This window comes from Mesoplodon densirostris, chromosome 7 (assembly GCF_025265405.1).
Source record: "Mesoplodon densirostris isolate mMesDen1 chromosome 7, mMesDen1 primary haplotype, whole genome shotgun sequence".
Taxonomy (NCBI): Eukaryota; Metazoa; Chordata; class Mammalia; order Artiodactyla; family Ziphiidae; genus Mesoplodon; species Mesoplodon densirostris.
In genome coordinates, this window is record NC_082667.1 from 77,120,093 (window position 1) to 77,133,151 (window position 13,059).

General features: G+C 36.8%; 2 pseudogenes; one reads left to right on the top strand and one right to left on the bottom strand.

Annotated features, from left to right (window-relative positions):
• The window catches only part of LOC132494203 (centrosomal protein of 78 kDa-like), a 138,377-nt pseudogene that overhangs the window by 73,550 nt on the left and 51,768 nt on the right, over positions 1–13,059 (bottom strand).
• Positions 7,646–13,059, top strand: part of LOC132493220 (ferritin heavy chain-like) — a 37,457-nt pseudogene continuing 32,043 nt past the window's right edge.

The following is a 13,059-nucleotide window of genomic DNA, read 5'->3' on the forward strand; positions in this document are numbered from 1 at the left end:
TTTGATCAAGAACTGTATTTTACTGGTTGTAAAGGTGCGCGCATGCACGCGCACACAATCCCCAGTGCTTTTAAAAATTGTGGGACAGAATTAATCATAACTATTGAGTTTAAATGTCATTTATCAACTTATTAAAGTGCAAGCATGCAGGGAAAATAAGCTAAAGACAAGACTTTCGTTTTTCAATTTATTTTTTAAAAGTCTTGTAGAAATCTTTATGAAATTAACACAAAATGGTGGTACCACAAATCTTTTTGCTTTGTTTATTCCCTAGTCTGTGGCAATGTAAACAGTGGAAGTTAACCCAGAATTTAAGTTAAGGAAAGCTATATTGTATTAAGTTTAGCCAAAATTCTCTAACTTGCCATCATATTTTTTCAAATAAATAAAATTTCTATTCTCTTCCCTCTCTCCTCATCTCCCTTAAGGTATGTCAACTCTAACCCCGACCCCCCCATACACACACCTTGTTGCCTCTGACATTATCTCCTCTACTAGACGCGCTTTTGAACTTATTGCTACACAATAGTTCAAAATAAAATGAGATAAATGCAGGCAAAGGTGTTTCAAGAAAGAAGGTAAATGTCCTTACACATTTTCAACATAGAAACAGAATTTTTCAAAAATGAGTTACAAAACAGCAAAATTAAAAAAAAATAGTTATAGATAAAGTTTGCAGATAATGTTGTCATCCCCCTTCAAAGAAGAGGGATAAGGCACGGAAGAAATGTAGCGTTGAGGACAATGAAAATCAGCAGTTATTGCAATCTATTTATGCTGCATTCAATGGATTTAGAAGACAGAGGCTTGAGTGCTGTCGTTATTGCTTGTTTGCCATTTGATGGTGGGCAAAATATTTAATTTCATTGGGTTTCTCTTTCTATGCCTCTAAAATGTGGATTCCCAGGCTAAGAAAATATTTCAAATCTTTTCTAGGTCTAAAAGTCACAGACCTTAGTGTACCCTTTATAAAGGCCACATTTTCACAAAAGATAGCATTCTTGTAAAACACCTTTATAGAAAGAAAAAGCTATATTTAGAAAGTTCACTCAGTGTCCAGGGTTTTCTGAAGTCGTACTGCTGTTTATAACCAGGTGTAGGCCAGTAGGACAACACATTTGCTTTAATAACTGTCCAGATTTCTTGGAGTTAAAGATAAGTTTTTCATTATTCTAAGTGTTGACCTAAGAAATTATTGAAAATAAGAATTGTTCTAATTTACTTCTTGAATTGCCCAGTTCTTACATGGCCTGACATGAAAGGTGATTTAAAAGATTGCATTTAAGTTTGGACATATAGCCTTCATCCTGCTGTTTCATCACAGACCTCTTACAGGATAAACACGTGCAACCATTTTGAGTTTCTGAATGGGAGTGCTCCTTATAGTATTTTCCCCTTATAAATTTCTTGCCAACTTACTCCAATTTGAATGCAGGTAGAAATTTATAAATTTCTCCAAGAACTTATTTTTATTTTTATGAATCTTACTGATTTTGTGTTAATACCAAGGACTTTATCAAACTCATAGACATTTGATAGAATAAAAAGCAAAAGCATAATTAGGAAAAATCCAAAAACCTCAAATAGAAAATAAGATGCTATGTTGTTAGTAAAAGAAATTAGCACAAACAGACTGAAAAACTGACCACCACTGTAAACTGAGCTTTTAACTATGGGAGTCGCCAGGAAAAGGAGGGTTACCTGACTCAGGGGTCTTCTCCTTTGTTTGCCTTCTTTTAACAATCTCGAAAATTAAAGAAAGGTTGAAATGACAATAAAAATAATTTATTTCCCAAACCATTTGAGAGTAGTTGCCAACACAATGCAATGTCTCCCCCAAATCCTCTAGTATTTCCTACAAACATATGTCCAAATATAATCATGAAAATCAGGAAATTAACACTGACACATGACTACAGAGCTACTAATCCTCAGACCCCTTTCAAGTTTTGTCAATTATCCCAATCATGTCCTTCATAATGAAAGGATCAGCCCAGTGTCGCATGTTGCATTTAGTTGTCCTGTCTCTTTAGTTTTTTAATCTGGAAAATTTTCTCAGGCTTCCCTTGAATTTCATAAACTAGAAAATTTTAAAGAATATGGATCAGCTATTTTGTAGGATTTAGCTGTTTGTATTTGTCTCATGATTATTCAGGCTATGTATAGTTGGCAGGAATAACACAGTGGTGAAGCTCTGTTCTTCTCACTGCTTCCTATCAAACAATTTCGGCAAACTTTTAACTAGTAACCTTACTGGAATATTATTTTACTCATTTGATTAAGGTGTATCACCCAGTCTTCTCCATTGTAAAGTTATTTTTTCTCCTTCATTATTAATAATTTTTGTGGTAAGGCACTTTGTAATTATGTAAATATCCTGTTCCTCATCAAACATAATTTATTCAATTTAATTATTTAAATCAGTATGAACTCATAGACTCCTATTTTATTCAATTGACTATAATACGTTTCTACCATTATTTATTTTGAGGCTTAGATTGTTCAAGATTTGTCCAGTGGAAACCCCTTCAGTTTGGCTTCCATATCCTTTGATGTTTCCCAATTATTCTTTGATATCTCCCTTCTTCTTCTTTTTTCTAACATCTTTATTGGAGTATAATTGCTTTACAATGGTGTGTTAGTTTCTGCTTTATAACAAAGTGAATCAGCTATACATATACATACATCCCCATATCCCCTCCCTCTTGCGTCTCCCTCCCTCCCACCCTCCTTACCCCAACCCTCTAGGTGGTCACAAAGCACCAAGCTGATCTCCCTGTGCTATGAGGCTGCTTCCCACTAGCTATCTATTTTACGTTTGGTAGCGTATATATATGTCCATGCCACTCTCTCACTTTGTCACAGCTTATCCTTCCCCCTCCCCATATCCTCAAGTCCATTCTCTAGTAGGTCTGTGTCTTTATTCCTTTCTTACCCCTAGGTTCTTCATGACATTTTTTTTTTTTAGATTCCATATATATGTGTTAGCATACGGTATTTGTCTTTCTCTTTCTGACTTACTTCACTCTGTATGACAGACTCTAGGTCCATCCACCTCACTACAAATAACTGAATGTCGTTTCTTTTTATGGCTGATCCCTTACTTCTTGAAACAATAGTATGTTCTAGGGTCATCTTATATTTTCCCTGTAGTGGTTCTAGAATCAGCCATTTCTCCAAAGACCTTTAGTTCCTTCAGTTGGAGAGCTGTATTTAGAAACCAAGATCTGGACACTAGGTGTATTCATTGCTCTTGGGAAGCAGTGGTCCCAGGTACTCTCAATAGGCAGAGCTAGGGGATTTATGTACATATATACATACACACATATGAAAACACATATTCATAACCATTTACACATATTCACAAACACGTTCATAAACATATGCATACATATAGTCTATGTTTATTTCTATAATGTCTCTATATTGAAAATCATGTGTTCACATTAACATCCTCCATTCCCTTTCAACACCCTTTCATTCTAGTTTTTGCCCTTTTCATATTTTAACTCCCTCCACAGATATTAAAATAACACTGATTACCATATTCTTAATATCCTTAATTATTTGATCAATCTTCCTGTATTTAAGTAAATTCTTGTAGCTGCCACTTTCCCATCCACACATTTTCTCCACCTGGCACGGGTTATGACAATCTGTACAGAGTGGTTGCCAAGGCCACTTCCTCATGTGGATGCCCTTGAACACGAATCAGACTTCAGCAGTCAACTCCAGGCTCCCTTATGCAGACATCCTCTCCCCTTTCTCAGACTCTGAGACCCAATGCCAAGTCATGTGGTTCCTTGAATGCCCACCTCCCCCATGCTGACAAAGGGTTATTTTACCTCACTTAATGGACTAATTTGTTCAAGAAGGGAAGGGATCACAACACTATAAAGCAGTTATACTACAATAAAGATTTTTAAAAAAAGAAGGGAAGGGACAAGGAAGGGGATGAAGAAAGGGAGGTGGACAGGGATGAACAGGCATCTTTTCTTTCTAAACAATATTTGAAGAGGTCCTTCATTTAGAAGTTGCAAAGACATTATGAAGTATCAGCTGAAGAACTGAAACGACATATATTTACACATCTGTATCCCTACATCTATGACACACAATGTACACCTAATTTTATAGCAACCAAAATATAATTTAACAAAACTTATGATGCTTAGCCATACACTTTAATACTCAGCAACTTAAAAAAATATGCAGTGCCATTTGGCTGTTAACTATCATCCATTTATATGAATGGATTTGTAAAACTCCTAGCCAAGAGTGCTTGGGATAGCGTCTCTACTGGTCCTTACTGGATCCTCTTCTTCTTTTGTCACTCTTTTCAGTCATTTGTTGATTCTCGATTGTATCTCATTGGTGACTTGCATGACCATTGGTAATCATATCTGGGCAAATACCCCAGCTTGGTGTCTCTCAAAGGGCTGACTGAAAACCATCTGCAACAGAATCAACTGTGGTACTAGATAAAATTCAGGTCCACAGGCCCTGTTCTGATTTCCTGCTCAGAAGCTCTTTAGAGAGTAATGAGTATTTGGAAAATACCTTAGCTAATTCTCACACATTAACACTGAAACCATGGTGTAGTTTGCATGTCTACAATTCCTCAAAGTTCACGGTTTAAAACACATAGGTCTCACCAACTACAGTTCTTTTATTTTAGCTTCATCAATTCACATTTGTTATTTAACCAACTTGGAAATTGCCAGATGTGTGAATAGCCGCCAAAGTAAAATGTATCAATCTTCTGCAAAAATGTCTTCTACCAAATGTCTCTACAAAATGAAATGTAAATACCTTCTAAGATCTTGCTTGGAGGAATCTTACAGATTTTTAAAATCTTCCAGGTTTTAGGGAATAGCAAGTGCAAAGGCCCTGATGTTGGGAAAGCCACTGCAGAAAGAAAATCTGGATGTGTGTGTGAGAGAATAGTAGTAGTAAACGAGCTTGGAGAGTAGGGCAGAAGAAATACTGGATAAAGCACGTGGGACAGGTAAAAAGTTTAATTTTTATTCTAAAGTGATGGGAACAGGTTTTGGGAAATAATGTAATATGATTCATGGTTTTTTTGTGATTATTCTGGCTATTGTATTGGTTAGAGACTATAAGGATTGGGGCAAGAGGAGAGGAAGCAAGGAGGTTGTGGAAGAGGCTGCCTATTGCATTAGATGAGGCAAGCAATGATGGCTTGGAGTAAGAAAAGACGGCAAGAGTAAGGTGAGAGGTAGGTGGATTCAGGATGTATTTTCAAGTTAGACTGGCAAGAATTTCTGATGGACTGGACATAGGAATTGTGGGAAAGTGAGAGTTTAAGGATGAATCTAACATTTTTGGCCTGAGCAACTGGATGAGTTATGGAGCCAGGAAAAACTGGAGTGCAATGGATGGATCAAAGCAAAATATTTAGTTTTATTTGCTAAGTTTGAAGTGTCTATTATGCATAGATTGGAGATATTTAGTGGGAAATTGGAATTAGGAGTCTGGAGGTTAGGTGAGTGCTTAGGGCTAGAAGTATGAATTGGGGAGTCATAAGTCATCTTCCCATTAAAGTAATGGGACTAGATTAAAACTCGTGAGTAGTTAAGGTAGATGGAGAGTGAAGGGGGCCAGGAATGAGCCTTAGGGCATTCTAACAGACGTTGAAGGATGGGAGGCATCACCAAGGGAGGCTGCCAAGGAATGGTGAGTGAGAGGGGAGAAATCTAGGAGAGGATGGTGTCCTGGTAGCCAGTGAAACAAAATATTCATTCTGGAAATTATGAGGTTCATTTCCCAAAGTTTCTTGAATTGATGATCATTTGAAACTTGGTATTTTAAAAAGAGCTTTAGCAAACAGAAAAGAGAATAATTTTCTATCATGAGTGATTGATTGCAGTAGCATGGGGAATGGAAAAGTTGTGAAAAGGGAATCAAGAATCTATGTAAAAGACAATTTTAAACAAAAGTATTCATTTAAAAACAAGTACACAATATTTAGACATTATATTTTGTCTTTGTGTCAACAGCAGCTACAGCATGCTGTAAGTGAAAGATGAAGGATTACAGTTTAATATCAAATCAGGGAAAAAGGTGAAATAGTTGAATTCTTTGTAGATTTTTAATAGATTTCAAACCTCTATTGGTTTTGAATAATGTCATATTTCAAACATAATTTTCTAAATAATCATAACAATTTTAGAATCAGAATAAACCTTATATAACCTTATATAAAACTTATTTAAATGCACATATAGTTCATTTTTATGGGTCAAACTAGGACTCTGGTCTTCTGATTACCAGTACTATTTCTTATTGCAACACACTGTTTAAAAGTATAGATGATTGAAAAAAAGAGCATACCAGTGATCTCTTAAATGTTTCACAAAATATTAAGTAATTAAAATTCGGGGAAATAAAGCTCATGAGGATTAAATTACAGGAAGAGTTTATAAGAGGGCAAACAAGTAGGAGATGTATTTCCACACAGATAAATATGAGGTTTTAGTAGAAAATGACCAAAACTGCATTTAAAAGGTCATGATACTAGCTAAATGAAATAAAGACAACCATCATGGGAATAACATATAATTTTGAAGGTGAATTTTGAATATGGAGACTGATACAGATTAACATCTGATTATAATAAAAATCAGATAGGCAGGGTAACAAGGTCTTCTTCATCCAATCACAGCTTATCAGGAATAAGGGAACCTCTTGATACTTTGGTATGTGCCATTTTAGGACAATGAACTTGCTACAAAGTGAACACATGACATAAGAAATAGTTTAGAAACACAAATATGATTCAAGAAATTCATGGATGGTGAAAGCTATGTTGGATTATTTCAAAAAGTTAGGGATGACTAGGTTAAGTAACTTCTCTTTTTAATAACAGAATAACTGTCACATGAAAGATCTCACTTATGCCATTGACAAAGATAAAATCCCGGGACGCCATGGCTTCACAGTCTAATAGTCTAGAGATACAATGTCCAGTATAGTGTCCACTAGTCACAAGTGGCTATTAAATACTTGAAATGTGGGCAAGTTTGACTTAGGAACTGAAATTTTAATTTTATTGAACTTACATTTAAAAAGTTAAAAACACATGTGACTAATGGCTGTCGTTTTTGACAGCACTAAGAACATTTCCATTATCATGGAAAGTTCTATTGACCAGAGCTGACCCATAACCTTTTTATTTAATTTTACATTTATTCCTCTTTGCTAAGAAAATCCTCTCTTACTAAAAAACAATATTAGCAAGATGGCTAGATATAAGCTCAAGATGCAAAAATCTATTGGATTTCTATAATCCAGGAACAAAGAGAGAGCTTAAAAAGTATTTAAAATGGAAAAAAAAAAAACTACCTAGGAATAAATCTAAATAAAAATGTGCAAGACATTTATGGAGAAAATAAAACCTTATTGAAAGATATTAAAGAAGTCTTAAATAAATGGAGAGGTACATCTTGTTTATGGATAGAAAAGACTCATCATAATGGTGTAAGTTTCCCCCAACTTAATTTATATAGTCAATACAATTACAATAAAAATACTTAATAGAGGTTTTACAGGATTGCCAATTCTGAAATTTATGTGAATGGTCAAGAACAGCTCAGACACACCTAAAAAATCCATTCATTCCAAAATGGTCCTGGAAAACTTAATTATTCATCAGAAAACAAAGAAATTGGATAATACAGACAAGACGATTGTAAGTGCATTAATGGCTTGAATATAAAACAAAGATACACTAGAACTTTCAGAAGAAAATATACTATATCTGGGTAGCATTAAACTAGGGAAGGACATTTTAAGTAGAACAAAAAGACACTAAGCTAAAAGATAAATTTGATTTCATTAAAATTGAGAGCCGCTATTTATCAAAAGACAACATTAAAAAAGTTAGAAGGTAGGGCCTCCCTGGTGGCGCAAGTGGTTGAGAGTCCGCCTGCCGATGCAGGGGATACGGGTTCGTGCCCCGGTCTGGGAGGATCCCATATGCCGCGGAGCGGCTGGGCCCGTGAGCCATGGCCGCTGAGCCTGCGCGTCCGGAGCCTGCGCGTCCGGAGCCTGTGCTCCGCAACGGGGGAGGCCACAACAGTGAGAGGCCCGCATACCGCAAAAAAAAAAAAAAAAAAAAAAAGTTAGAAGGTATGAAATAACTTATTTGTGTCATATATAGCTGACCAAAGATTATTTGCTTGTATTTAAAAAACAATACAAATAAGTAAGAAAAAGATAAACAGTAGAAAAATGGACAAAAGATATTCTCTGGACTTCACAGAATAGGAAACATAGGCAACTATTAAACAGATGAAAGGATTCTCAGCCTATCAGTAATTAGGGAAATACAAATTAAAATTGTTATGGACTGAATTGTGTTCCCTAAAATTCGTATGTTGATGCCCCATCTCCCAATGTAGCTGTTTGGAGACAGGGACTTTAAAAACATAATTATGGTTAAATGAGGTCATAATGGTGGGGCCCTAACTGATATGACTGGTGTCCTTGTAAGAAGAGAAAGAGATAAGAGGGATGTATACACACAGAGAAAAGGCCATGTGAGGACATAGCAAGAAAGCAGCGGTCATCTGCAAGTCAAGGAAAGAGGCCTCAGGAGGACCCAAAACTGCCAACATCTTGAGCTTGGACTTCCAGCCTCCAGAACTGTGAGAAGATAAATCTCTTGTTTTTTAAGCCACTGAATCTGAGGTATTTTGCTAGGACAACCTGAGCAGACTAATACAAGGAACAAAAGACTAGAATGACCATTCTAACTGGTGAAGCTATAGAGCAAAAGGGCTGAAAATTGATGCCATAACTTTGGAAAACATTGTGACATGAATTTTTAAAGTTGAATATTTGAATTCCCTACAACTCAGCAATTCTACTCTTAGTATGTCTACTCTTTTACTTATGTTAAATCTTGCACATGTGTACCAGGAAACATTAAAATAAATGTTCATGGAAGTATTGTCCGTAATAGGCCCCAAACAACCCAAATATCATTAATAGAATAATAAACACATTTTCTTGTATTTATACAATAAAATATTATACAGTAGTACAAATGAATGAACACTAGTTAAAGTAAAGTGGATGAACCTTAGAAACATAATGTTGAGTAAAAAAAGCAAGCACAGAAGACTAAAGTATGATATCAATTTTATAAATCTCAATAATAAGCAAAATCAGATAAAAATTATGTGGATGTTGAACATAAAGCTAAGATCAGAGTGATTTCTTTGGTGAAAGCAGGAAGGTGGGATCAAGGTAGAGAACAGAGAGAAGACTCAGCAGTTTTGATTCTACTTCTTAGTTTTGGTGGTGTGTTTGCAGGAGTTTTTATTATTTCTCATAACTTACATACAATTAAATATATTCTTCTGTATATTATCTAATAATATTTAAAAAATCAAAATCCATTATATACCAAAGATAACCCCAAGGCATTAATTATAGAGAGTCCACTTTGAAACAACATACATAGTTACTCATAAATCTTCTGTAGTTGAAAGCTTTTAGCTATGAAATTCTTCCCCCTTCATATGAGGACTTTATGTTCCATAATGAAGGGAAATTGTTCCTACTTTGGGACAATTTGCCTTCTTTATTTAAGTGATACTAGTCCTTTGGCTGCCTAGAAATTTTAAAAACAACTGATAACTACATTTACTGCCTGCAAGAGAATAAAGGAAAAGGAGCATAGGAGGCAATCTCATACATTATTGATAAACACTACAAAGACAATATTCGTACAAAGCTATTTCTCCATATAGCAACTCTGAATTTTATTAATAAATACATATATATATATATCAAACATTAATAAAAGGATAAAATCTAATATGAGTACATTTGCTCTTTTTTTTGCAATTAGTTCCAGGATTCTATTTCAGATTATTACTTCATATCTGCGAGAGTTGGGTGTGTGTTTGTGTGTTTGGTTTTGTGGAAGTTGCATTGTGCTAAAGTTTACATTTCTTTCTTGAATTAAATGGCTTTTGTTATCCCTTGGGAATACTGAAGATAGCAACAGCAGATTACTACCTACCAATGGAAAAGTATAAATAGCAATTTTAGCTGCTAGTGATTCTGAAATTGCCCTTAACTTTGTCCTTCTAAAAATGCTCCAAGAATTACGTTTTGCAAATCCACAGATTTACTATCCATATTCAAGCATTTACGTGGACAAAGAATGTAGCCTGGGGTATCAGTAACAGAGGATGTTATAGCCATCAAGCCATCAGCCACAGAAGCCACCCCCAATGCTGCACCCTGAGGGGATTCAGGATGGAGAAAACAGGATACTGGCCCTAGATAATTAAAGTGCATATCAAGGGAATGATTTCCATGAGACCATATTCTTGCATCTCACCATATATAGAAAAGTACTAAATTTATTAACTTAAGATGTCTAGTTTCTTTAATTAACAGTAATCTTTTGATGTTCCAACTACCTGGGGTTTTTTTTTGCAAGAACCCCTAAATATCCTGTGCCCTCCCTTACCTCTTCAGAACAGTCGCTCAGAGCTATCTGAGAGGCTGTCTCCTGATTTAAGTCCTCAGTATGTCCTCCAAATAAAACATAATTCTCAACTTTTAGGTTGTGCATTTTTTTTCAGTCAACATTTAATTGTATGGCTCACGTAGGTACTATGCCTAGATGTAATGGGATGAGCTGTAAATTATTAAAACTAGATAAATTCTGTCAGCTCTACCACTAGCTGAGATCAGGCTTTCTTCTCTGGATACTTCTGTCATAGACCTTGGCAGATATGGGGTCTGTGTTGGTCTTAAAATTCTTCTTAGAATTCTGGGGACTCATTCATTCTTTCAGCAAATTTTACTGCTTATATTCTATGTGTCAGTTACAGCGCTGGGTCTTGAAATACAGAAGTCAACACACGAAAATACAAGGATAAAACACATTTTCTACCATATTAACTTTTTTCATTCATTAATTCATCCCTAAGTCATTCAACACGCATCTTCTTATTGAATACTGATGAGGGGTCAAATGCTATGCTAAACACTGAGTATACAACTGCAAATGAGATAGATAGGCCCTGATTTTGATGTCCCTACTATCTTTTGTCCTGCCATATAATGGGACAGCTTCATTATTCCCTTTACCCTAAGTTTTTATCACAAATTGCTAATGAAAATAAAACTGTTAGTGGAGTTTCAACATGCATAGGTAAATGAGAACAGAGAACTCCCCTTTCGCATGCCCCATTCTTCTCCTTCTAACTCCCTATGTGAACTCACTTTGTGCCAAGACCAAGAATTTGTGCCCCAATAAGAACCAAGCTGATTTCCTCACACTGACTGGGGCTATTGCTCACTTAGAAGACTTGATGCTTAATTTTGATAAGCAACTAGAAGACCATGGAGACAACCTATAAAAATGATTTGTCTTGGGAGAAAATACTAAAAAGGGTTAATGTGCTGTTCCACATGTCTAACCTCCTGGGATTAAACCACAGGCACCAAGATCACCAAGTGTACGTGGCAACAATGAGCTAAAAATGAAAAGAAAAGCATCATACTGTTATTGTATTCATCTTCCCCCAAGGCACTCTCTGATAAACACCACAACCACTAAGGGAATTGAGAACAGCTTCCTTGTGGGGCAGGTTATATATGCATCTTTTTCCAAGAAGTTAAATCATATCCAGCTATCAGCACACCTTACTTAAGGTGATTGTAATGTATGAGATTAAATGTTCCTACCTGACTGGAAACCTTCTTGTCCTCAATTCATTGGCTATACTGGATTTTTTTCTTGGGTCAGACCTTCAGACCTCTACCAGAAATCGTTCCTTTGGGGAAACCAGGCCTTCCCAGAAACTCAGGAAACTGAAATGGAGACAGCAAGAGAGAAGGAAATTATTTGGACCTATAGACCTCAATTGTTTGGTTTTAAGTAAACGTCCCAGCAAAATCTTCTAAATGGTATAATAACTTTAGGGAAATTCACGGTTTATAAGTTTGTGTACTGATAAACTGAACATATTATAAGAGTACAGGTTGCATTTTGTGTCTTCAACTCACTCAAAGACTTCAAAAAAGGCCCAGTTATCCTTTGTTCATTCAGACACAAAGAGAGGGCCCCGCGCCCCCGCCGCCGCTGTCGCCGCCTCGGCGTCCCCCGGCTCCAGTACCTCTCCTAGGACAGCGCCGCCGCCACCGCTCGGCCCTGCCCGCCGCCTGCGCCGTGCAGCCCTTACGCGCTCCCGGATGGCGCCTTCCTCCCCGGACCGGTTTATAATGTAATAATTCAAGAATTTTATCATACAGTGGAGAAGCTTAACAACTGTCTATGTGCTTCCCATGATATGTTCTCTACATTATGAAAAGCTCTTGGTGCTGCAGCCAGGAGTCAGTGCTGTGCCTCTGAAGTGGGAGAGCCAACTTCAGGACACGGGTCCACAAGAGACCTCCCAGCTCCACATAATATCAAGCGGCGAAAATCTCCCAGAGATCTCCATCTCAACACCAGCACCCAGCTTCAGTCAACGACCAGCAAGCTACAGTGCTGGTCACCCTATGCCAAGCAACTAGCAAGACAGGAACACAACCCCACCCATTAGCAGAGAGGCTGCCTAAAAACATAATAAGGCCACAGGCACCCCAAAACACACCACCAGACGGGGACCTGTCCACCAGAAAGACAAGATCGAGCCTCAACCACCAGAACACAGGCACTAGTCCCTCCCCACCAGGAAGCCTACACAACCTACTGAAACAACCTTAGCCACTGGGGACAGCCACCAAAAACAACGGGAACTACAAATCTGTAGCCTGCAAAAAGGAGACCCCAAACACAGTAACATAAGCAAAATGAGAAAACAGAAAAACACACAGCAGGTGAAGGAGCAAGATAAAAACCTACCAGACCTAACAAATGAAGAGGTAATAGGCAGTCTACCTGAAAAAGAATTCAGAATAATGATAGTAAAGCTGATCCAAGATTCTATTTCCAAGATCCAAAATCTTGGAAATAGAATAGACAAAATGCAAGAAACAGTTAACAAGGACTTAGAAGAACTAAAG